Source organism: Dermochelys coriacea, chromosome 1, assembly GCF_009764565.3.
Source record: "Dermochelys coriacea isolate rDerCor1 chromosome 1, rDerCor1.pri.v4, whole genome shotgun sequence".
Classification (NCBI taxonomy): Eukaryota; Metazoa; Chordata; order Testudines; family Dermochelyidae; genus Dermochelys; species Dermochelys coriacea.
In genome coordinates, this window is record NC_050068.2 from 309,979,678 (window position 1) to 310,003,809 (window position 24,132).

A 24,132-nucleotide genomic window follows, 5' to 3' on the forward strand; every position below is an offset into this window, starting at 1 on the left:
TCCACTGAATTCCCACAGCTTTCCTACAATTATTTTTTTGTTTTCAAAAAATCAGATGGGGCAAAATGCAAACTAATGAACTGGGTTTTGGGTTATTTTTTTTAAACAGCTTGGTCATAATTTACTTATTGCTGTACTTGGCCTTCTAGTCAGTCATCTGCCAGATAAAATTGCTAAGTGTTGCTTGCTGTGATGTCAGGGGGTTCATGTTCACAGGATTCTTTTTCACTATTGTGTCCTCTGAAGCCGAGCTACTGCTATCACTGTTGGAGCTGTATATTGACATCTATAGCATCAGCAGCTTCAAGTTTGAAAAGATCTGTGTTTACTAGGAGTGTGCAGACTGTTGTCGAGAAGTCAGAGCTCTGCCTTAGTCAATCCTAGATACAAGTCTCAAAATAGACTCAACATATTCAATCTACAGTGGTTACTCTTAAGAAATAAAGTCACCAACAATTGCTATATCAAGGTATTATGCAGTGACTGTAGAAGGCAAGCAGCAAAAACCACCAATTTGTTTGACTTAATGTACCCTCTCTCTCTCCACACACACAAACACACACATCATACATCATTTGAAAGCTTATTATGTCTACTTTAAGATGAGGCATGAGGGAAAGCTATCAAGTGGTGCTATTACCATAGAAACAGGAATAATCAATGACACCATCAACACATTAAAGTGACCGCTTTGAAATATTTGCATTTGTTTCTGTTAGCGTAATGGTTCTATGTATTATTTCAATCCATAAAATTCGATTTATTTGTGACTGCAAAGCATCACAACAACAGTATAATAATAAATTTGTACAGGTATTATTGCAATGTAGTAGCGCTGGTGACATTTCTAGTCAACATCATTATCATCTTGTTCATCATTATGTTCTCGGTTTAAAGTGTGTGAGTTACCACAGTCTTCATTGTCTTTTGTTGTGAGGGTACATCTGACAAGGGTTTGCTTCTTTATGGTCAGTCCTACAATCCCTCTGCTGCCCTGTGAGTCTTTGATGACAGTTCTCTGTGTTCCCATGTCACTCCAAATTCCATTGAAAGAACCAAAAATCTGATGTATAGCAAATTGCCCAGATTCAAAGCCATTGTGTACTTCTTCAAAGAGATTGAACATATCAAGAATGAAGACCGGTATCCAGCTGGCATAATTGGATCTGTTTGCAGTAAAGAAGTATGGAAGCATGAGTGTGTAGGTGAAGTATGTGTTTGTAGGTGAAGTTTCCAATCAGCCTCTTGCACTGCATAGACATTTAGAAGTTAGTATCTGCATAACCTGGAGAAAGTTATGCAGTTGCAACTATGTGGTATTCTCCTAAGGGAGCAAAAAGTATTGCACAATTTTCTTTGGTCATAGATGGGCTTAAAGAAGTCTATTTTTTCATTAAGTATCTGTAAATTAGAATAGTGTGTTAATAGAGGGAAGATACAATCTGCCATTGTCAACTTAACTAATGTATCAACTGAATAACTCTCCTTGACTGTCTAGTCTTGACTTCTTTTTTTAACACAAGCTTAAAGAAGTGCATATCTATACTGTGAACATCTTTATTTTTTTAAATGTAATGAGAAAAGGAATGCTGCCTTCATCCATTCTTTGCTGTATAACTTATCCATGTGTTTATAGGCACAAACCTTGTGGGAAAATGGCTTTAAAAATGAAAGCTATAAAATTGCTTTTGTTTGTCTGTTTAATTTTAAGGCTATCTGCTTTTTAATTGCAAAGTGTTGAAGGAGCAACAGAACACATCTTTTTTAAAAATTAGTTTCCCAATACCTACAGTGACAGAATGTAATCCTAGTATTTTGGGTTTGTGATGGAAACTGATTTTCGTGGGTTATCGCCCATGAAAGCTTATGCCCAAATAAATTTGTTAGTCTCTAAGGTGCCACAAGGACTCCTAGTTGTTTTTGCTAATGGACTGTTGACTTTGAATGGCAACCACGGCATGTTCCACTTGTTGGATCTTACTTCTAGTGATATCCTCTACTCTTGTTGGACTCTGTCTGTATAGGCACTAAAATATCTCTTCCTCTTTGAACTTCTTCAGCAACCCACTTCTTTGCTGTCTTCCTATCCACAATATTCATTGAAGTCTTGCTGATATACTTTGGTTGACCCCACGTTGACACTGCAAATACATCTCTTCAGCTCCGAACATCAGAGCTTTCAACTATGTACAAGACACTCAACACACAAAACAAACACTTGGCAGAATCTCTGCTTGTTTCTGTAAAACCTCAAAAGCAATTTTCTATGAAACACACCCATTTGCCTCTACAATAGCTTTTCAATTAATCATTCTGTTGTTTTTACCTCTCACTTTTGTTCCAGTGCAGCCTTGAAGGATTTGAACTGATGACCTAAGACATTTGAAGAAGACATCTTATCCATTAGGGTACTCACTCTTTCCACAAGTAACACTTCCCTTGACAACATAATCATCACCTCAAGGGTTAGCACATGCTAGAGCCACGCTTGCTAGCATTCTTGTTTCTTATTTTCTTTAAAGCACTGATTCTCAAACTAGGGGTGCCACTTGTTCAGGGAAAGCCCCTGGTGGGCCAGGCCGGTTTGTTTACCTGCCGCGTCCACAGGTTTAGCCAATTGCAGCTCCCACTGGCTGCGGTTTGCCATTCCAGGCCACTGGGGGCTGCAGAAAGCGGCGCAGGCCGAGGGACATGCTGGCCGCCCTTCCCACAGCCCCCATTGACCTTGAGCGGTGAACTGTGGCCAGTGGGAGCCGTGATCGGCCGAACCTGTGGATGCAGCAGGCAAACAAACCAGCCCAGCCCACCAGGGGCTTTCCCTGAACAAGCGGCGCCCCTAGTTTGAGAACCACTGCTTTAAAGGACAGTGAAAAGCAGCAAAATAGCCATACCAATGACTAATCCTGTACTCAGGGTTTTCAGAACACAGGGCAACTTAACTATTTCACTCCAGGTAGTGTCAGGAATAAATCAATAGGATTTCTGTCTAATCAAGGATTAAATGCAAGTAAGTGTGCTCTTGTCTAACACTGCTTAAGACATAAGCAATAGGTTCAGAACATCCTAGATATTTACCTAACATCTGGAACAGTATTGAGTAATTAACAGCAAGTTCACAGTGGCCAGTTGCTCACCCACTGGGGAGAAAGGGTGTCAGGAAAACACCTCTCAAGAGGGCTTCAGAGGACTACTCCAAAGTACACTATATTAGCTAGTCTTCTATAACTAACTTCTACAAAACATATAGGTCATAATGACCCCTACTGGATCTCACTTTTCTAACTTTCAATATCAGAGCAGTCTAGATTCAAGGTTTCCCAACCACCAAGGTTTTCAGTCTCAGTTGTTTACTTGTCTGTCCCCTCCTCCCATTCTGATCAGAAGAAACTGTAGCTAGTTTTGACCTTACTTCTGAAAGCCTATCTTCAAATTAACCCTTAACTATGTGGTGTTCTATTTCATTAATGCATGGTGGCTGAATGCACATAATATGGTTGCAATTAGCTTAATCACATAGTGGAGTATACCCACCCCTCAAATCCAGGGCAACAATCCCACCCATTATTAGTGGCATGCCCTCCCCAGAATCAATGGCAACTGAAGAGATGCTCAAAAAGACAGGGAAAAATGCCTCCATACTAGAAGCCTCTCCACTGACCCAATGCTATCCCCAATTCTTATCGTTATCAGCTGTATAAAAACAGCTGAATGTCACAAGGATAGGATATCAAGAATTTGTCACATTTGGAATAGTAACAGAGAAAAAGCCATACTTTCTCATGATGTGCTATTCAATGAAGGCAAGTCTCCATGAGAGAATGAAACTAGCAAGAAGTGCAGTGTGAAGGAGGTGGAGGCTAATGGGCAATCTTCTGCTTGTATGGGTGAAAGCAGTGGTTGAAGTAATGAACAAGAAAATGAAAAGTTTCGCTGCAGGAAAGATAAGAGAAGCAGTTCCAAGTGGGCAACGTTAGAAATCTACTTCTGTTTTGGTTTATGCATGAAATATATTTAAGCAACAATATTTATTACATTTGTTGTCTGGAACCTGTGTCCTGGAACTTTATTTTTATTCATATTCTGATTAAAGCCACAAGGAGAATATTGCCACTCTAGAAATAACTACATACAAATTCTTGATTTTGCAAACATGAAATTTTTTTCAGGCAGTGTGATTGGATGAAATGTTCCCTAGTAATAGGTGCATCAGCTCTCAAAACTAATTTACCCTCCTAATTTATCATAAGAAAAAAATGCATAATGTTCACAAGCCGTTTAAGTGAAGAAACAAACTTACCACAGTATATTCACAAATATTACCCTGACCACGAATAACCCTCCAAGCTAAACCTACTCCACTTGCTCTGATCACGCCTCTGATGTGCATCTGTTTAAGAAAATCACATTCCAAAGAGGACCATGAGGTAGTCCTTTCACCATGAGTGTTATTTTATGGGATCAGCTGCACAGTAATAGATCCCTTGATTCCCACAATAAAAGAAGTTAGACTTTATTCCTTCACCACAACAGTCTCATTTGTGAGAGGGTTTTAAGTGTATTGTTCATAAGGAGGAATATATTTGAGTCCAAGAGCTATGGCAAGTGAGGTTGATGTCCAGCAGAATCTCTGCTCAGGGGTTATGTCTCTCACTAACAAACAAATATTTGTGCCGTAGCTTGTCCTGATTACAAACTGCACAGGTTAGCATAAGTCTCTGACAATATGTGCTTAGCGTTAGACTGACTAACTGGTAAAGAGCTCAGTGACCTTTACTGTTGAGAGGTATTATTTTGTAAACTGCAATTTTATATACTATCTCTTCTTTATGAGAGATGCTTAGTAAATTCTATAGAGAAGCAGTTATACTGAAGAGAACATGGGCACCCTGAGACACTCCAATTGTTATGCAACATTATTCATTATTCATATAACAGCCCTATTTTCTGTAAGCACTATAAGCAAGGGAGAAAACAAGGGAGATAAAGACTGACATTTCCTGGCTGTGAATTGAACTCTTGTGAGACTGGCCATCCTTACAAAATATAAATATTCAGTAGTTTGTTCCTACTGTCAACAGGCAAGGAATTCTAAACTTTAGAAGGAGTTTCCCAGCCTACCGACCGCAGGCTTAGCTCCTAAAAAAGCATCCAAATGAGTCCAGAAGTTCTATAAAACATGTGTACTTCATTTTCCTGATCTGATTGACCATTTACACATTTTTAATTCCATTACCAACATTTGTATCAAAGAGGTTTCAGGGTAAGATAGTGTCTGCCCCTGGCAAAGAGAGTAAGGGCATGGAAACTGGAAGGTTGGGAACAAAATTGCTCACAATAGTCTTTGTTATATCTATAATTTCAGATATAAATTTCAGAGCACAAGAGTTTGCTTAAATTAGTGACTGAAACAGTTGTGTCCTTCTAGACTCATAGACTTTAAGGCCAGAATAGACCATTATGATCATCCAGTCTGACCTCCTGTAAATCACAGGCCACAGAACCTCACCTCATCCACTCCTGCAATAGGTCCATAATCTCTGGATGAGTTACTGAAGTCCTCAAATCTTGATTTAAAGACATAAAGTTACAGAGAATCCACCATTTACTCTAGTTCAAACCAGCAAGTGACCTTACCCTATGCGACAGAGGAAAGTGAAAACCCCCCAGGGTCTCTGCCAATCTAACCTGGGGGGGAATTCCTTCTTGACCCCAAATATGGCAATCAGTTAGACCCTTAGCATGTGGGTGAGATCCACCAGCCAGACACCTGGGAAAGAATTCTCTGTACTAAATCAGAGCCCTCTGTCACATTCTGGGGTGCAATCCAGAACAGTGGGGTTCTATGTCGCCATCTGTTCTGCCACTTGGGTGTCTCACAATGCTTTGCTGTTGTAGCTCCCAACCTGGGCCACTTACAAACAGTCAAACAGCATGCAGGTCACATCCTGAGTGTCTGTGTATAGCTGCAGCCCTGGACCAACTACTCTGACCACAGCAGCCTATCAGAAACACACCAGCCACCCTCTGGCTTCCAGCAGCCTTGATTACTAATTGCAGGGTGACCCTAACACACTTCCAGTCCTGAATTTTCCCCAAAATGTGTGTTCTGCATTGTCCATCCCTCTCTTGGACAGTTCAGATATTATAAGTCTGTTGCCCCTGTAATGGGTCAATAGTCAACAGTTTGCTACTTTAACTGGAGTTACCCAAACAGTTCAATTTAAACATAACACTGGATTAGTTTTAATTAAAAAATAAAACAAGTTTATTTAACTAAAAAGAGGTAGATTTTAAGTGAGTACAAGTATAAGACATTAAAGTCAGAAATGGTTACAAGAGAAATAAAGATAAAACACTTTCTAGTAGCTAACACCTAACAAACTAGACTTGGCTCATGATATAATCCTTACCACATGTTCCCAGCAACATTGCTGACCAAAATCTCAAGGAAGGATCCCCTACCCCACCAAGTCAAAGAGTTGGTTCCTTTGTTGTCTTAGATGAAAGAGAGAGAGAGATAGGGAGAGAAAGAACAAGAGGATAACTGGGGGAGTTTTGCTCCTGACTTTTATAGTCCAGTCACACTTTGAAATGTATTTTCCCGAGTTACCCCTAGATAAAGTTCCTTCCCATTATGAGGATGGAGACATGAAGTCTCCTGGTGAGAGAGGTTCCATGTTGCTGTTTGCTAAAATGCAGATCAATCTGTTTCTGCCCCTCCCCTTCACTGCCAAAGAATGGTCACTTGACCGATGAGTGCCAATCAACTCTGATGACACCTGGCAAGAGGTGTCACCTTGTCCTTTGTCTTTGAGCAACAGGTTTACCCTCCTCCCCAGACTTGTCTAGTAACACACTTCAGTTATAATTTCAGTTTATGTTCATACCTCTTAGTACACATTTCATACGTACATTACACAAGAGTGTTGATGATCAATGAGTCATTAATTTTTAAATGATGCTCCACAAGGCATATTTTGCACAAAGATGATTACAATAGTGTGTAGGGTGTGAATACAGCAGTGCTTTCAGTCACATTCTCACAATTTACAGTCACTGGAGATACTTGCTAATAGCAAATATGGATGAGCCATATGCCATTATAGGCAACCACATCGTACCATCCCCTCCACATACTTAACAAGCTTAGTTTTGAAACAAGTTGGGTTTTTTGCCCCCACTATTTCCTTTGGAAGGCTGTTCCAGACCTTCATTCCTCTGATGGTATAAACCTTTGTCTAATTTCAAGACTAAACTTCTTGTTAGACAGTTTATATCCATTTGTTATTGTGCCAACATTGGCCCTTAACAAAAATAAGTTCTCTCCCTCCCTAGTATTTATCCCTCTGATGTATTTATAGCAAGCAATCCTATCTCCCCTCAGCCTTCATTTTGTTAAGATAAATTTCCCTTGCCCAAATTAAGCAAACAGAAAATAACAAACTGGTAACCACTTTGGCTGTTCTCTAGCCAACACACTTAAAATTCACCACCTGTGTCTCAGATCAACAAGCTTAGGGTTACCTTGCTCAGTGCACCACTGTGACGGGTAACCCCCCACTCTGGGTGCCACCTGATGTACTGGGGTCCCACTGAGTCTGCCCATTCCACCAGCCTGGGCTCCCTCACCCTGTCCTGCTGAGCCAGATCCTCAAGCCTCCTCTAGCACATGCACAGGTAGGGACACGCCCAGCTGCAGAAAGACACAGACACTGAAATCAGCTCTGTGTGGGAAGAATCAGCCTGGAGATTGCCCAGCACTCAAGTGCACACCCCCTCTGGGGCACAAACCCCAAATTGTATTGCCTGCAAACCAAATGAGAGATTTGATGGATAAGCGGGTAAGGGGAAAAGGTATTTCAAGCGTTGAAGAAATGTGTGATCTTGTTGCTCAGGAGCGTTTCCTGAATATGTGTTGTGATGATGTAAAACAGTATTTATGAGATAAGAGGGTAAAAACTGTCGAAGAGCTTGCTACTTTTGTGGATGAATTTGAACAGTCCCAAACAGCTATTAGAAATAAAGCACAGGCAGAGGGATTTAAGTTTGGTGGGAAGCAAGGTTACCGCTTTACCCCGGGAAGAGGGAGCGTGGCTGGGAGATGGGGCACTCACCCTCCCAGAACTCTACCTCCCATACCCATCCCAAAACACCCTTAAAAACAGGAGACCCTAGAAGTTGCTTCCATTGTAATTCTAGAGTATCTGAGATCTAACTCCCCCCAAATTGAAGGAAAGCAAGTCTCCCCTGACCCATATTGCCTCAATGGTACCCCAGTACATCAGGTGGCAGCCCAGAGTGGGGAGAGGGTAATCCATCGCAGTATTCATTTAGGTGTTGGGCCATACCTAGATTATCTTTAATCTCTACCCCATCCTCAGTGCTAAATAGTCCCATCTCTTCATTCCTTATTTTCTTTTTATTTATATGACTAAAGAGACTTTTACTATTGGTTTTAATTTCCTTTGCAAGATCCAGCTCTGCTTGGCTTTTGGATGTTTTCACTTTTTCCCTACACCTTCTGCCTCAAAGAGGTAGCTTTCCTTCTGATCCATCCCTTCTTCCATTCCTTGTAGGCTTTCTGCTTTCTCCTAATAACCTGCTTCAGATACTTGTTCATCCATTTGGTCTGTGACCCTTCCCTGCGAGTTTCTTCCCCTTGCTTGAGAGAAAATGTTGGTCATTACAGCACTTTAGTTTCTAAATATTTAAACACATTTATAAAGCATTGTCGGGAGATGCTGCATAAAAAAGCGGTGAGAGAATGAGAGAAAAGCCTAGGGAATATAACTGGATAGTAAACAGTTTTCCTGTCACATGAGATTTCAAAAAAATCGTCTCATCCCAAACTGGACAAAAAAGTCAAAATCTCAAATTGTTTTACAACCCAAAATAAAAAATAAATAAATAAATAGCTCGATAAATCAGTTTGGGTCAATCAAAATGTTTTACTTCAATTTAGGCCATTTTAATTTTATTTTTACTACAATTAATTTAATCTTATAAACAAAACATTGTACCCAATCAGAAAACTGGGATTTTTCATTTATAAAATGTTGAAATAAAACACACAATTATGTTTAAAAAAAAATGGAGTCAAGAAGTTCATCGAAACCAAGCCTTTCCCATGAAACATTTGTTTAGATGAATCAGCAGTTTCCGATGAAAAAACAATTTGTCAAAAAATTCCCAACCTGCCCTACTAGACAAACTTCCATTCCTTTTATTTATTTATTTTTGGCTCAGTTCTCTGATGGTGGTTGCAGCACTGAATGAAAATTTCAGTGATTTAGATACAGGTAGACCTGTCCATCTGCCCCTGACGTCTAGACATCTCAAATTTCAAACAGGAGGCAAACATGTACCAATGAATTTTGAAAGACCAACCTAGTATTGTGCTGTACTTTAATGATGAAATGTTATCTTGTTGTATAGAAAGAGAAATAAACACCAGCTGTCTTGTTTCCCCACCTCTGAATAAATCAGTTCTGATATTTCTGTGGTGTATGTTTTTTTTAAAAGTATGTGTTGGAAGATGTCATCTCTGCAAAAGGTCGTTTCCTTGTGTCAGCCTAGCTGAACTTTGTAGAGCAGATAAGGATGGATGTGGAAAGAAAGGAGACAAAAATTTCCCAAATAGTGCAGAAAAATAGTGAGGACTTGGAATTAGGGAATTCAATCCCAGGCAATCCTGACATCACATTAGGTAAATCTTTAGGGTTTCTGTATAAAAATACCAATATTTGGATTCATGATTAATAAATGAAATGAATAACATGCCCTGGGTATATTCCTGATTGGGGAGAAGGGGGCTTAGACTTGGCATACAGCCCCTTTGTACTATCCTAGTTAGCACAAAGGAGCCATAGAGCAACTATGAATCTGACTTCCAAGCCTCAAAGTGCACTCAGTTTCCATGCAATATGAATTTGTGTAGTGTCCCAAGAGAAAGTGAGACACGCATACAGATTAGAGTGATTTTTTACCAGCACCTACGGCCCCACAATATCTGGGTTTCTGTATTATAACTATAGAAAAAGCTGCAGTATCTCCAATATCACAGATTATAAAGCCAGAAGGGAATATTGTGATCCTCTAGTCTGACCACCTGCATAGTATAATCCAGGGCACATTCCTGAATTTAGTCCTGTTTGAATTAGAATGTATCATTTTGAAAAAACATCCAATCTTGATTTCAAAATTGCCAGTGATGGAGAATCCACCACAATCCTGGGTAAATTGTTCTAGTTGTCAATTACACTCACCAGGATGTGGTAACTACTGGTAAATAATTGCCTTTTAATAGCAATCACTCTACACAGCTTTTAATTATCCACTAATTTCCAGTAAGTCACCAACCTTAAAGTAGTACACACATCAGTAACACTAATGCTCAGTAAACCTCCTTATTGATTTGTTTGTCCCATCCTAGCAGCTCTGTCCTTTCCCGTCCCTTCTAAGAGACAGGCCCTTAGGCCAGTTTAGCTCTTTAGCCAAACTGAATAATCTCTGGGACATCATTAAGAGAAATAGTTTCTGGGAACGGGGGAATTTATAGCAGACTAACCTGTAAGCAAGGAAGAGAGCCAGCTTTGCTGGCCATTACGGAAGGGGAAGGAGGCTCTAATGTAGCTGTTTTTCTTTCATATCTATAGGTACCTCATTCACACTGTCCCCATTTTATTTTGTACATAGTGTCTAGGGGGAAAGGCTTTCTTGTGGCAGCATTGATCTTGACAGATGTTCTCTTTTGGGCAACCATGGGCCCTTAATGGAAAAAATACTGAGAGGTGCCAGGTGCCTGATTTCAATGGAGCAAATTAATTTTGTAATCAAATGTTTAGTATTAAGGCTTTATTTTGCATTGGTACATTACTTATTAGATAATTGTATCCCTTATAAAACAGGGAATTTGAACCTAAATCAGTCAACACGCACGATTTGTGAAGTTGCCAATAAAACACATGAAAAGGGAGATTGTAATTATAGCTTATTCTTTAACTGTAATTCATTTCTCTTAATTTCTCAGTTGTCATTGTTTTTACACATGGCACACAATCATTAGTCAGGCTCAAGGGTGCCCAATGAACTGTGATAAAATGCACATAGGAAATATAAACAGTCAAGTCATTCAGCACTCATCCTTGAGCACAACATGGTAGACACGGTGCAAGCTGCAGAAAAATCTCTTTCTGCTTCCACACTAGTGATTGTAATAAAGCTTTTTATTCAGTGATAGGCTATGATTTGCTCACTTTCCGACACTAATACTAGTTTCAGCTGGCACTGTGCCATGTACACTAACTATGGCTCATGGATTTGTCATCTTGTGCCAAATATCGTGTAACGAAAAAAACAGAAGTAAGACCTTGGGATATAAATCACATATTTATTTGGTCTATGATCTAATAAAGGGAAGGAAGGATAGGGAGCTAATAAAGGGGAAGAAGGATGGATCTGTGGCTAAAACACAAGCCAGGGAGTCAGAAGATCCTCTTCTACAAATGTAATGTGTGACCATACTGTAGCATTCTGTGTCTCGGAACAGCACCCTGGAACCCCCATATTCACCGCTGTCATATAATTATGATATATTTTGTACAAAGTATGCCTTGTGAGGTATTATTTAAAAAGTCTTGATCTGTTGAACATTAATATCCTGATGGATTGTATGTGCTATCATTGTATGTGAAGTTTATATGTTTATTACTGAAATATGATGTGAGGTTGGGAACACCCAGAACCAGCCTTTCAGGCATAACAATGGAGCAGCCAGATGTGCTGATGGCCCATTGAAGAGAATTCACTATTCCAAGAACTGTATACAATGGAGACTTCTCAGAGATAGCATGTAGAAAATGGAGAATGCTTGCTCAATGGGGATGGATCCCAATCTCACAAGCAAAGATCTTTTCAGCAAGAAACTATAAAAGAGGGAAACTGACATCATCACTTGTCCCCACTCCACAACTCCTCACCTGGAAACACATCTGGAGGACAAAGATTTTGAACTGGAGAGGGTGGTCCTGGGCTGAAGGAGAGTTCCAACTTGTGTATTGAAGATCTGTAACCTGGTTATGCTATCTATCAGGGTGAGACACTGCTTGAGTCAAATCCTGTTTAGTTTATAGAACTTAGACTGAGAATTTATTTTATTTCTTAGGTAACCAACTTTGATCTCTACATTTACTACTTATTATCACTTAAAATCTCTTTCTGTAGTTAATAAATCCGTTTTATATTTTACCTAAAACAGTTTGTACTGGTTGAAGTGCTTGGGAAATCAGCTTAGGTGACAAAGGCTGGGGCATGTCCACTTTCCTTTGTAGAAGTGGTGAACTTAGGGCTTGTCTTCACTGCCAGCTAAATCAGTACTGCTGCAATCGATGCAGTGGTGTTGATTTAGTGGATCTGGTGAAGACACGATAAGTTGATGGCAGAGAGCTCTCCCGTCGATTTCAGTATTCTACCTCAATGAGAGGCGGAAGCTATATCAATGGGACAGTGTCTCCTACTGACATAGCGTGGTGTAGACACTGTGTTAAGTCGATGTAAACTGTGTTGACTTAAGTTACGCAAGTTACGTAACTTACATTGACTTACCCTCTAGTGTAGACAAGGCCTTAATGAATTTTACACTGGCCAGGCTTCTGACTAGTGCAAGATGGTACAGTTCTGGGGTGTAAGGCTGGGGAATTGTGGGGGAATTGACTGCAGCCTTTCTATTGTTGGTTCATGAGTGGCTGGGAGAACATTCATGTAACTGATCTGGGTGTGTCCCTGCCTGTGGATACCTGTGTAAGTGCAGGACCTGACAGAGGTTTGTGGCTTAGCAACCGCATCACAGTGTGAGAGGGAGCTCAGGTGGGTGGAACAGAGGGCTCAGCGGTCACACATACACTACCTTCTCTATGTTTCAGTTTCCCCTCTGTAAAATGGGGATGGTACTTTCCCTAGTTTGCAGGGATGTTGTGAAACACTCAGATGCTATGGTAATGAGTGCCATGGAAATGCCTATAAATAAAGTAGCCTAAATGCTTAAAATAGCAGACCGGAATTATAAGCATTAATGTTCCCTGCACCAATGTTACTGAATTAGGCCCACTCCCTGATGCTATAAGGATACAGACATACACAGGTAGATTGTATCTATTTGATCCTCATTCTTGTGAGCTAAGTAAGTAAGGATGATTACTTACTTCCATCAGTTCACAGAAGGAAAACAGAGGCAGTGATGTCAGATGCCTTTCCCAAGCCATAAAGAGAGTCAGCATCAGACACAGAATTAGGATTTCCTTTACATAGCGCATTAGATCGGCTTCTCTCCTCTGTAGTCTGTAATCCTCTGCCCTTTTTACCCCTTTCTCCATCCTTTTAAAAAACCTTTGGACTTATGATTCTTGAAAAGCTGATGATATTTATTCATTCTGTGAAAAATGCCTTAAAATGAATGCTGTTTGGCTTTCATATGTGCAAAGTCCTCTAGCAGACCTGCAGCCAGGTCCTGGCTAGATGATTGGGCAACCAGGTGTTTGCCCAGTTATCTGGCCCCTTAAAGGCTCACACAGCCAAACTGGTGGTACAGAGTGGAGCTTTGACCTGATCTCCAATCATTCTGGCACTTCAATCTCAGGACAGGGAGAATAAGTGGAAATTGAGACTAGAGCTCCTGCCTACTTCTAAGTCGGCAGGGCAATGAAGTGATGCCCTCCTCCCTGCTTAAGGTGTATGAGTTGGTGAAAAGTCTACTGTGATGCCCCCTCCAGATCTGGGCATGAGGAGCCTCCTTCGTCCACCCCACCCCCTCACACCCACTCCAGGTCTGAGGATGAGTTTGAGGATTCTCCTGGCCATGCCACTCCACTCATCAAAGAAAGTGAGTGAAGGTGGCAGGCATCAGAGAGAGAAGTGAGACACAGGATTAATGCAGCCATCCCAGAATCTTGCAAATAAGAACATTATACTACATCATCAGGCATTATATATGTCACACACACAGAGTATTATTTTGGGGGCTGCTCAACCTATTTGCCAAGGCTGCCAGAATCCATCTCCCACCATCTTTAGATATTAAAAATACAGTGTACAAACTGACTGCAATTTTCTCTTTAAAAATTATTTCCATAAAGAATAATGTGATTTCATAGGGGCTGATGCTACAGCTGCTCTTCTGCTTGTGGAACTCCATTTAAAGTCAATGGGAGTTCTGTGCATGGAGCAACTAAAGAGTTGGACCTATACACCATATATTTACTTGTGGCTGCCATTTCTCTTCCTGGTATAATTTTTTTTGCTTTCACAGTTTACTGTTTAGAGCAAGAGACGCATTTGAGCTTCTAATTATACCGAAAGGCTTTCAATCATTCTCCAGAGATCAAGTACAAGCAATGGCACTTGGTCTCATCTCATTCTCAAGAGTCATCCCTTGATCTGTCTGCTTTTGCATTTTTTTACAAATTTTCAGACTAATACTTTTGCCAAAATTCTTCCCTTAAAACCCCAGGATTAGCAATTATAATTCCAATGATTTCAGGATTTAATATATAAATACATCTGGGACCTGAAATCCATATTTCCCAGACCACTGGGATTCCATTCCTTACCCGTGTGCTCCGGCCAGTCTTAACTATGTGCTTGTGAATATAAGATACATGTGACGAGTAACTGACTAATTACCTTTTATTCAATACTCAGACAAGTACATTCACCTGAAAAAACAAAACAAAAAACCCCAACAACAACAAAAGAAAAACACACCTGTCCAATTAGTTTGAATATTAATATTTAAGAGACATACCTGGTCCGTTAAATATTAGAAATTTCACTCAGTTTAATAAAATCACTAGAAACGATAGATCATAGGTATTAGAATGATGTTCACTCTGTAATATGGTAACACCCTGTTAACTAGAGAGATCTGGTTAACTATATTACTGTATATAATGTCTCTCTAAACAAAAATTAAAGGAGTACTTGTGGCACCTTAGAGACTAACAAATTTATTTGAGCATAAGCTTTCGTGAACTACAGCTGAATGCATCCGATGAAGTGAGCTATAGCTCACGAAAGTTTATGCTCAAATAAATTTGTTAGTCTCTAAGGTGCCACAAGTACTCCTTTTCTTTTTGCGAATACAGACTAACATGGCTGCTACTCTGAAACCTCTCTAAACAAAAGCTCACTTCTGTATTGATACAAGGCAAGGATTTATAAACCTGTTAATACTTCCTAAATAAATAGTAAAAAAAAAAGGAACTGCCTAAAGACTTGATTCTGCAAAATCATACATGTGTAACTTTACTTTACTCACATAAGTATTCCCATTAAATTCAGTTATTCATAGGCATAAATATTTGTGGGATCAAGACCTCAGAATGTACAATATGCAAGGTAGAAATATAATCTTCGGCAGCTCATAAATGCTGGTAGCAAGCTTACTAGTAGTAAAAAAACTACCTCAACCTAATCATCTCATATTCCTGATGCTAAAGCCCCAATATTTGCAGCCTCCATAGTTCTAACTGATCTTAGAGCACAGAAAAAGATGGAGAAAGGAACAGATTTCAATTTCTATATTCTGCTATTTAGAACAATCAGGTTGTTTACTTTGATAAACCTTCCTACAACACCACATATTATGTCACCATTTATAGAATAATAACACCAGATAGCATTTTTGGTACAGAAGGTCTCTGAACACAACTATTGCTCTGTGACACTGGAATTTTGAAGGGAAATGCTACAAAAATGGCATGGTTGTAGAATAGTATTTATATTACATGTAAAGCTAAGATTTTATAACGGGTATTTTTAGTAGAAGTCACAGATGGGACATGGGCAATAAACAATAAATCATGGGAGCCCGAGCCCCACTGCGTGGGGCTGAAACAGGAGCCCTGCCACCCGGGGCTGAAGCTGGAGCCTGCCACCCAGGGCTGACAGCCTGAGCCCCGTCGCATGGGGCTGAATTCACGGAGGTCATGTAAAATCACAGAATCTGTGACCTGCATGACCAACTCATAGCCTTAATTATATGCAATCTATAATCAGCTGGAACACAATATGAAGAATACAGGGTAACCCAAACATTTTCCCTTGCAGTTGAAGAAAATGCTGTTTTTCAACTGGACTAAAGGTGGGAAAAAATGCTTGATTTTTAAAAAGTATTTTGGTGCCATAAATATTGGAGACATTGTTAAAGAACAGCCCCCACCACACTCACAGAGGTTTCCCTGTAATGCTGCCAAGGTCAGTGCCTGAATGGGTGATTTGCCAAGTAAGTGCCAGTTGTGTAACGTATACTGTAGCAGGCATGGAAGCAGATTTCACTTTCACACCTGCCTTCTGAATTGGCATTCTTTGTCTCTTTTGTGCCAGTATTGACACTCTTTCCCATTCTGTGCTCTCTCTTTTCACTTGCATGCCCTCACTCGTCACATATAAGCTGAATGTTTCATTGTTTGCTAGAAACTAGAGTTGCTGAATATGGATTTCATGGAAGTTGCACGAGAGACAAACTGCAAAATTTCTATGTCCAAAGGAATATTACCAAGGGCACAATGCTTCAACAAGGCCCTTAATATATTTTTTTAATCCTAGATCAGTGCACTTGCATATCTTATAAAAAGGAGTAAAACATCTCTTTACTCATGAGGTACTTTCCTCCTTTTTCTTCAACTACTTCTGTCTTTTTCTTCTTTTGTCTAATTTTTCCCCCGCCCTGACTCTTTAATTCATGATTTTTTCCCCTTTAGTGTCTCAAACTTCCATGCTGTTTTATGTCAATACTTTCATACTTTCCTGATCTTTGCATATACTTTTCAGCTAGGCCTCTCTCTGGTCTTGACACGGGCATACACAAGCTTACCTGCATTTTGCAAACCTCTGTCTCCATGTTACTACAGAAGACTCTTAAAAGGGTGCACACATGTTAGTAGGTGCTCAGGTTTTTGCAACTGTGTAGTTCAAATGCAGATGTGTGTTAGCCCACTGCAGAGGGCTAGAAATATGGGAAGTCTCTGAGAGTAAAACTGTACCTTTGTCCTATTTGACTGACCTGGGGAGTAAGGTTCCTGTTATGTTCACAGCTTACACACAGAAAAATTAGGTAAAAACATAAATACTCCTGCTGGAATGTTGGAATAACACAGCTGTATCTCTTAGAACTCAGAATGATAACACACACAAACTCAAAAACACAGAGACAAAACAGGCTGTTCCCTAAGGCAGAGGCATGCCTGGATTGAGCGATTCACCCTCAAATGAACTGCACTCGCTAAGCAGTGGGTAGGGTTGCCAAAGCCCAGTGGAGATGGGAGTGGAGAGGTGGAGGGAGGAGATATTTCTGCCTGGTGGTGTGGGCTTTGCCAAAGGGTCCTAGACACCATTTGACCCTCTCCTCTGTGTAATGAAAGAGCTGAGAAGGACTCAATTGAGAATCTTTTATTGTGGCTCGCTAGAGCAGAAATCACTGATAACCAGGTCTAAGCATTAGGCCTGCGATGAGACAGTGTCTCTGAGGAAAGAAACTGCCTAGCCTGCATTAGCTGTGAGGCTCCCCTATTCACAGGTGCTGACTTTTAATTGTGCTGGAGGGTGCTCAACCCCTGGCTCCGCCCCAGCCTCTGCCCCCATTCCACCTCTTTCCCCGAGGCCCCACTCCAACTCTTCATGCCCCAGCTCTACCCTCACCCCACCTCTTCCTGCCCAGTTCCACCCCCTCCCCAGAGCCTGCTGTGTCCTCGCTCCTCCCCCCTCTCTCCCAGCATCCTGCATGCTACGAAACAGCTGTTCGTGGTGGGCGGGAGGCATGGGGAGGGAGGGGGAGGTGCTGATCCTTGGGGCCTGTTGGTGGGCAGGAGGTGCTGGGAGGAGGGGAGGAGCTCAGCACCCACCTTTTTTTCCCCATGGGTGCTCCAGCCCCAGAGCATCCACAGAGTCCGTGCCTGTGCCCCCACTAACAGCTGAAATCACTTAGAGCTGTGTTAAGTGGCAGGGCCTCAAAACATCCTCAAGAGAGAACAGCCCCAGTGGAGTGAATGATGGCAGATGGGCAGCGATGCAGAGTAAATGGTGCACTGGCAGCAGCTGAGGCACTGCTCAACATCTTCTTCGCCCCAGGGTGGGAGGTAAACTCATGTGAATGCAACTCTGGGCTGGCACTGACAAAGGACAACTGTGAGCATTGTGGAGGGAGATGTGAGTGGTGTGTTAAAGGGACAGTTGTTTGTCAGACTTTCACACCACAAGGTGAGAGACTGAGCAAAAGGACCCTGCCCAATGTACTCTGGGGTGGGTATTTTGCTCAGGGTCATATGTTTTTGAATCATGCTTGTGGTGTTTTCCCAGTTTATTAGAAATTTTCTTTTCCATACACAGACCCAGTGCTTGCGAGAGGAGACGTATTGCCTCTTTGAGGTGCCCAGAGGTGGTGTGTAATTTTCCTAGGTTCCTGGGTGCTGGCTTGAGCCAGTGCTGTGTTGTATTGTCATAAGGAACCCCTTGATGTTGAACCTGGCCCCTGGTTGCTGCAACGCCACCTGGCAGAAGAGCTACACAGATATCATACAGTCCACATTTAACCACAGACTTCATTTTATCTTATTATTTCCAAAACTTAGATTACTCCATGTAATTTTCATGCTTCTCTAACCTTCCTAGTGCCTAGTTTCATATAACAGGTAGTTTAAAAAAATAAAAATAAAAGTAAATTATAGTAATTTTCCTTGTTTCAGAGCAGCAGCTTTGTTAGTCTGTATTCGCAAAAAGAAATCCTTCATCGATGAAGTGAGCTGTAGCTCACGAAAGCTTATGCTCAAATAAATTTGTTAGTCTCTAAGGTGCCACAAGTACTCCTTTTCTTTTTTAGTAATTTTCCTGTTTGTAATTTTTTTTAAACAACATGAGGTAATAAAACCCAACCAATAAAGTGTCTGGAAATGAAGAGTTAAGTAAATCAGTTACCCACGGCCATACAATCCTTCATCTTGCCACCCTTGACTTGTCTGGACTCCATTGAAACACACTCCCATCTTTTAAGTACATACTTAAATGCATTGCCTAAATGAGGAACTGGTGATAGAGCAATTTGGCAAACAATTTGACCATTGCTTAATGGGGAACTGGACCTTATTTTATAAATTCATGGCCCTGCCAGTGACCAATTAAAAATAATAATAAATTGATTTAATATCCATCTATAAGTCTTGCTTTTTTAGATTCCATGCCATTGTTTTTTTGGAGCTGAGGTGAAATACGTTCTGAGTAATTCCCATCTTATCCATGCTTCCTTTCCCCTAACTACATTACTGTACATATGCAGTCTCTGGACCAGATTCTTACATGCTGTTTGTCTATTTGTGCAATTCTTCCATTGGAATCTGATTGCATAATCTGGCCTCATCTCATCTCAGTGTAGGAAGTTTCTGCAATGATATAAATTCCATGTTCCTGCACCACCTCTCCTCCCTGGTAGCAGCATACAGGGCATGGCCAGGATCTAGAAAGAATGGGTTCCCTATGCTGCCATTTTGGCTTTTAGGGACAGTTAACATCTGGCATGTATCGCAGCAGTTTGAAGTCTGCTGTAATTTATGATGAAAGACCAGCAGAGCATGCAGCTGGCTCTAGATCAGGATGTAGTAACCTGCACGAAACTTGGACGGAGAGAGACTGTCCCCTTCAGGGTAGTAAGGACTAGTGGTCAGGCAGCACCTGTTCCATGGTGTGTCCCTTTAGGCTCTGGGAGTTTGTGAGCAGATGAAGTTCTAGGGGAGGCAGAGCTAGGTGTTGCAAGAGAGGAAGATAATCCCAGAGGAACACTCAAGGCTTGGAGAAAATCCAAGCACTGTTGCTCTAAAGGCCTGGAACCAGGAGCCCTAGAAAGAGCCCTACCATTCTACCAATCATATAGCACAAGCTCCGGGAATAAGGCTGTATATAGTCTTTCTCTTCCCTCAGTGCGGGATAGACAGTTGCAGGGTAAGGACTGCTGTGTGTGGAGCTCTCTCAGGCCATGATGGAAAGGGAAAGAATTACAGTAACTCTGCACTTAACGTTGCAGTTATGTTCCCGAAAAATGCAACTTTAAGTGAAATGATGGGGGTAGTACAGCTGTGCCGTAACAGCTGCCGGCATGGGGCCACCCAGCGGCCCCACATTCTGCTTCTCCTGTGTCTTTCTGGTACACCGTACCAGCTATAAATATCTTGCTGGTATGGCATACCTGACCATACCGCCCTACGTGCACTGCTGCACAGGCCCTAAGGAAGGAGGGCGGGGCAACCCCCTGAATCCAAGGGGATTAACTACAGGTCAGAGAGCCTTTATTTCAAGTTTATTTTGACTTAAAAAAATAGAGCTCCAGCAGAGAATTTTGTCTTTATCTTTACCTCTCTCAGGTGCTTGGCTGGCTGGTTCTTGCTCACATGCTCAGGGTCTAACTGGTTGCTATCTGTGGGGCTAGGAAGGAATTTTTGCCCAGATCAGATTAGCAGTGACCTTAGGTATTTTTTGCCTTCCTCTGCAGTGTGTGGATGTGGGTCATTTGCCACAATTCTCATCTAATCATTTCTCTGCCATTATAGGGGCTTTGAGCACTGGTATACCTCCTATTCCTTCCTATTCTCTGCCTGTGGCAAATAGTCTAGTCTTCTGTGAATCTCATTTACTTTGGTCTCATTTGGGGTGTTGGGTTTAGGGTGTGGGTACTGGGTGTGGTTGGTGGCCTGTGATATGCTGGAGGTCAGACTAGATGATCTAGTGGTCCCTTCTGGCCTTCAACTCTATGACTGTGTGGATTTCTTGAAGGGCCCCGTGTCAGGAGTAAGGCCCTGCAGCTGTGCCTGTGCAGTCTCCTGACAGACTAATGAGTCAATGAGGCTGCCTAATGGACTGCCCAGCCTGATTGGCTGAGGAAGCTAGTAGGCCAGTTCTTAAACCCAGCAGCAGCAATAGCTCAGTGGCTGTTCTGTGCACAGTTCTGTGGATTCTCTGTCTCCTTGTGCTTGCCTCACTCCAACCCCTGCTCCTGCTTTGCTCCCCTGCTACTCCAGCCTAGATCCTGTCCTGCACCCAACCTCACTCCAGCCTATGCCATGCCCTGCACCCACGCTTATTCCAGTCCTGTACTAACCTTGTTCCTGCCTTCTGTGACTCCAGGTAATCCAGTTCTGACCCTTGGCACTAGTTCCTGGTTCTGACTCTGCTTTGACCTTGGCCTGTGGCATTTGGATTCTGGCCACCAGGCATGACCACCTATGACCTGGCCCCTGACATCCTGCAGGAAAGTAAACTGAGGCAAGGCACTACAGAGCCATGCTTGGCCAGCAGGGAGTGCTACAGGGCAGGCATGCCCTTTTACAGAGAAGTACAAGTTGAAGAAGGGATGAGTAACATTTAAAGGAAGCACCAGGAAGTTAGTCTGTGTGCACATGGCTTGAATGCTGGCTGCGGTTGCAGCATCTCCGTAAATAGCTCTCTCAATAAGAAGCCAGTTTAGTTTTACAAGACTGGACTCTTTTTGTGTTATTGCCCATAACATGGCACATAGAACACTAGGGAGTGCAAAATGTGAGGTGAGGCACTCCTATGGTTTGTTGCTCGAATGAATTGTACTAGAACTGGATGTGGTATGTCATGGCCTTCTGAAACTTTACCTGCCATTCAACAGTATGGCCAACTCCTTATAGCAGATGCAGAAATCGTTACTTGTATTAAATTAGAGCCCTAGGAAAGAGAATTATTTAGCTGTGTTTTAGCATCACAGAATTCATCATAAAATACCCCAGACAACCATTATAGTCTGACAGGGATCAACTTTCCATCTCTGCTTCATTTACTAGACTGTGCCTCTCATGGCTTTCTTCTCCCTCATTCAAGCCCTAGGCTTTCCCCTCCTCCCTTCCTTTTCATCTTCTCTTACCAGTCTTTCCTGCTTCTCATTCAGGCCTTAGCCTCTCCATTCAGTTTCTGCTTCTCATTTCCCTTTGGCCGTTCCTCACCCTGGCTGCTACTTTTTAGGTTCAATACATCTTACTCTCTGCTTTTATTTCGCTGTGTGATTTGAATAATTACTCTTGCTTTTTTTATCTCAAAGGCATCTCTATAGGCCTTGCTACCACCTCCCACTCCCTTTAGTCAAAAGGTGAGATTTCCCAAAGAGCATAGCCACTCTAGAATGGAGGAAAGTGCCCTGTGAAGTTCGGTGACCCCTTCTAAATTAGGGACCTCATTGTGTATACTGACACTATGCATTTGTCTATTGTATGAGAATATTAAACTTGGGAGTGAACATTTTATTTGATAAGCACATTACATTCTGTGTTGTACTTAAATTTACTTCACTTAGTCAGTTCTGCCGTAGTGATTAATTCTGGGCACTTATTCATTGATTCTTAAGTAATATTGGAATTGCTACAAGGAACTATATGGTAGGCTTTAATGTAAAGTGTCATGCAGCGTAATGGCTAAATACATGCATTTAACATACAAACCAGGAATGCGAGCAAAAGCAGACATATAACTTATAGATGGGCCAAATTTTCAAAAAGACTCCTCTCGTTTTGTGTCCACGACATTTGAATGTACAACTTCTGCATGCATTAATTAGGCTTCCAATTGCCCGGTTTGTGTGGATATATATTTCTCATCTGTCGTCCCATTATGTAATGGGTTAAATCAAAACCCTAGACCTGATCAGTCCCAAATGTTGAGAGGGCTCAATATAGATGTTAAGGGTGTCATTCAAATCCATTTCTAGTGGGAATAAACAGGACAATAAATGGAAAATTACACAAAGGAATAGCTTTGTGGTAAAAGATGGCTTCCTTCTTTTCACAATATGTGAAACCAGGCAATAGAAAATGGGCAGACTTTTATTCTGTATTAAGTAGCATTGAATCCAGAAGATTCAGATCTGAATGGCCTCAAAGTTAAATAGGATGTAGAATATTCCTTTGGCCTAGCTCTTATGGTAAAATCATGCTTCATGATGTACAGGGTGGTAATTGCAATTTCAGTTGAAATGGCCTTGTAATTCACACCACGGAATTTTCTCGCATTCTCCAATCCCCACCATTGTACTGTCCGATGTCACCGTGGTACAGATAAACATTAACAAAATTAATCTAATGAGGACCCACACAGTTAATTCCAACTACCATGCTGCAAAAAACAGTTAATGCTTTTGATCAATATTAGAGATTTCTCTGAGGGTCAGTCTCTTGCAGAGCTATGTCTATTTCTGTTAGGGTGTGGGGGTATGTTAAGCCAATACTGAATCTATTTTTGGTGCATAATACTTCCATTTGATACCAATCCACACCACTGGAGAGTACCTTTATAGAGCTGCATTCTGTTCTCTACATGTGGCCTGATCATGCATCCACCAAAATAGACAGCAAAAATTCCTTTGACTGAAAAAGCACAGGATCCAGCCCCATAAAGTCAGCCTGGTTTTCTTCATCACTTTACTTTTACTTCCCTACCTTCTCATGCTTCTTCTTCTCCTGCCTGTAGCTGTACTAATGATAAATTCTGCTGAGATCATGTAGTCTAGTGAAGACTATTAGGAGAGAGGGAGCTTTGGGGGCAATTTTTTGTGTATCAGACACCCCCCATCCCATGTTTTTTCTAGGCCCATATAAGGTAAGCTATCCAGTTACTCAAACTAACTTTGGTTCCTAATAGGTGAATAAGATCTGACTCATGGCCTTACTTTCCTGGGTGCTTGACCAGCCAAAATCAGGCCAAACTGTTTTCTCATTTACACCAGTGAATCCTATCAACTTCAGTAACTATTTCTAAGAAAGATATTAACACATGGGTAGCTGCTTCCACAGAATAGACTTTTATCTGAAGTTTTCTTTCAAAACAGTATGGAAATGTCCAAAATATTGAAACTCTAAAGAATAAAAAATACTGTACAATGATCAGTGCAAATACTTATCCTTGAGTCCAAGTGTCTTAAAGCATTTTCATCAGAAACGTGACTCTTTTTTTTTTAATGACACAGAAATTGTGGTTGTATTTAATCTGCCTGTGACCCCATGACAGTTTTGACTCTGTTCCCATTGACTTCAGTGGAAGCAAGATCAGGCCCATTTCCTTCCCCCACTCACCTCCCAAGAATTT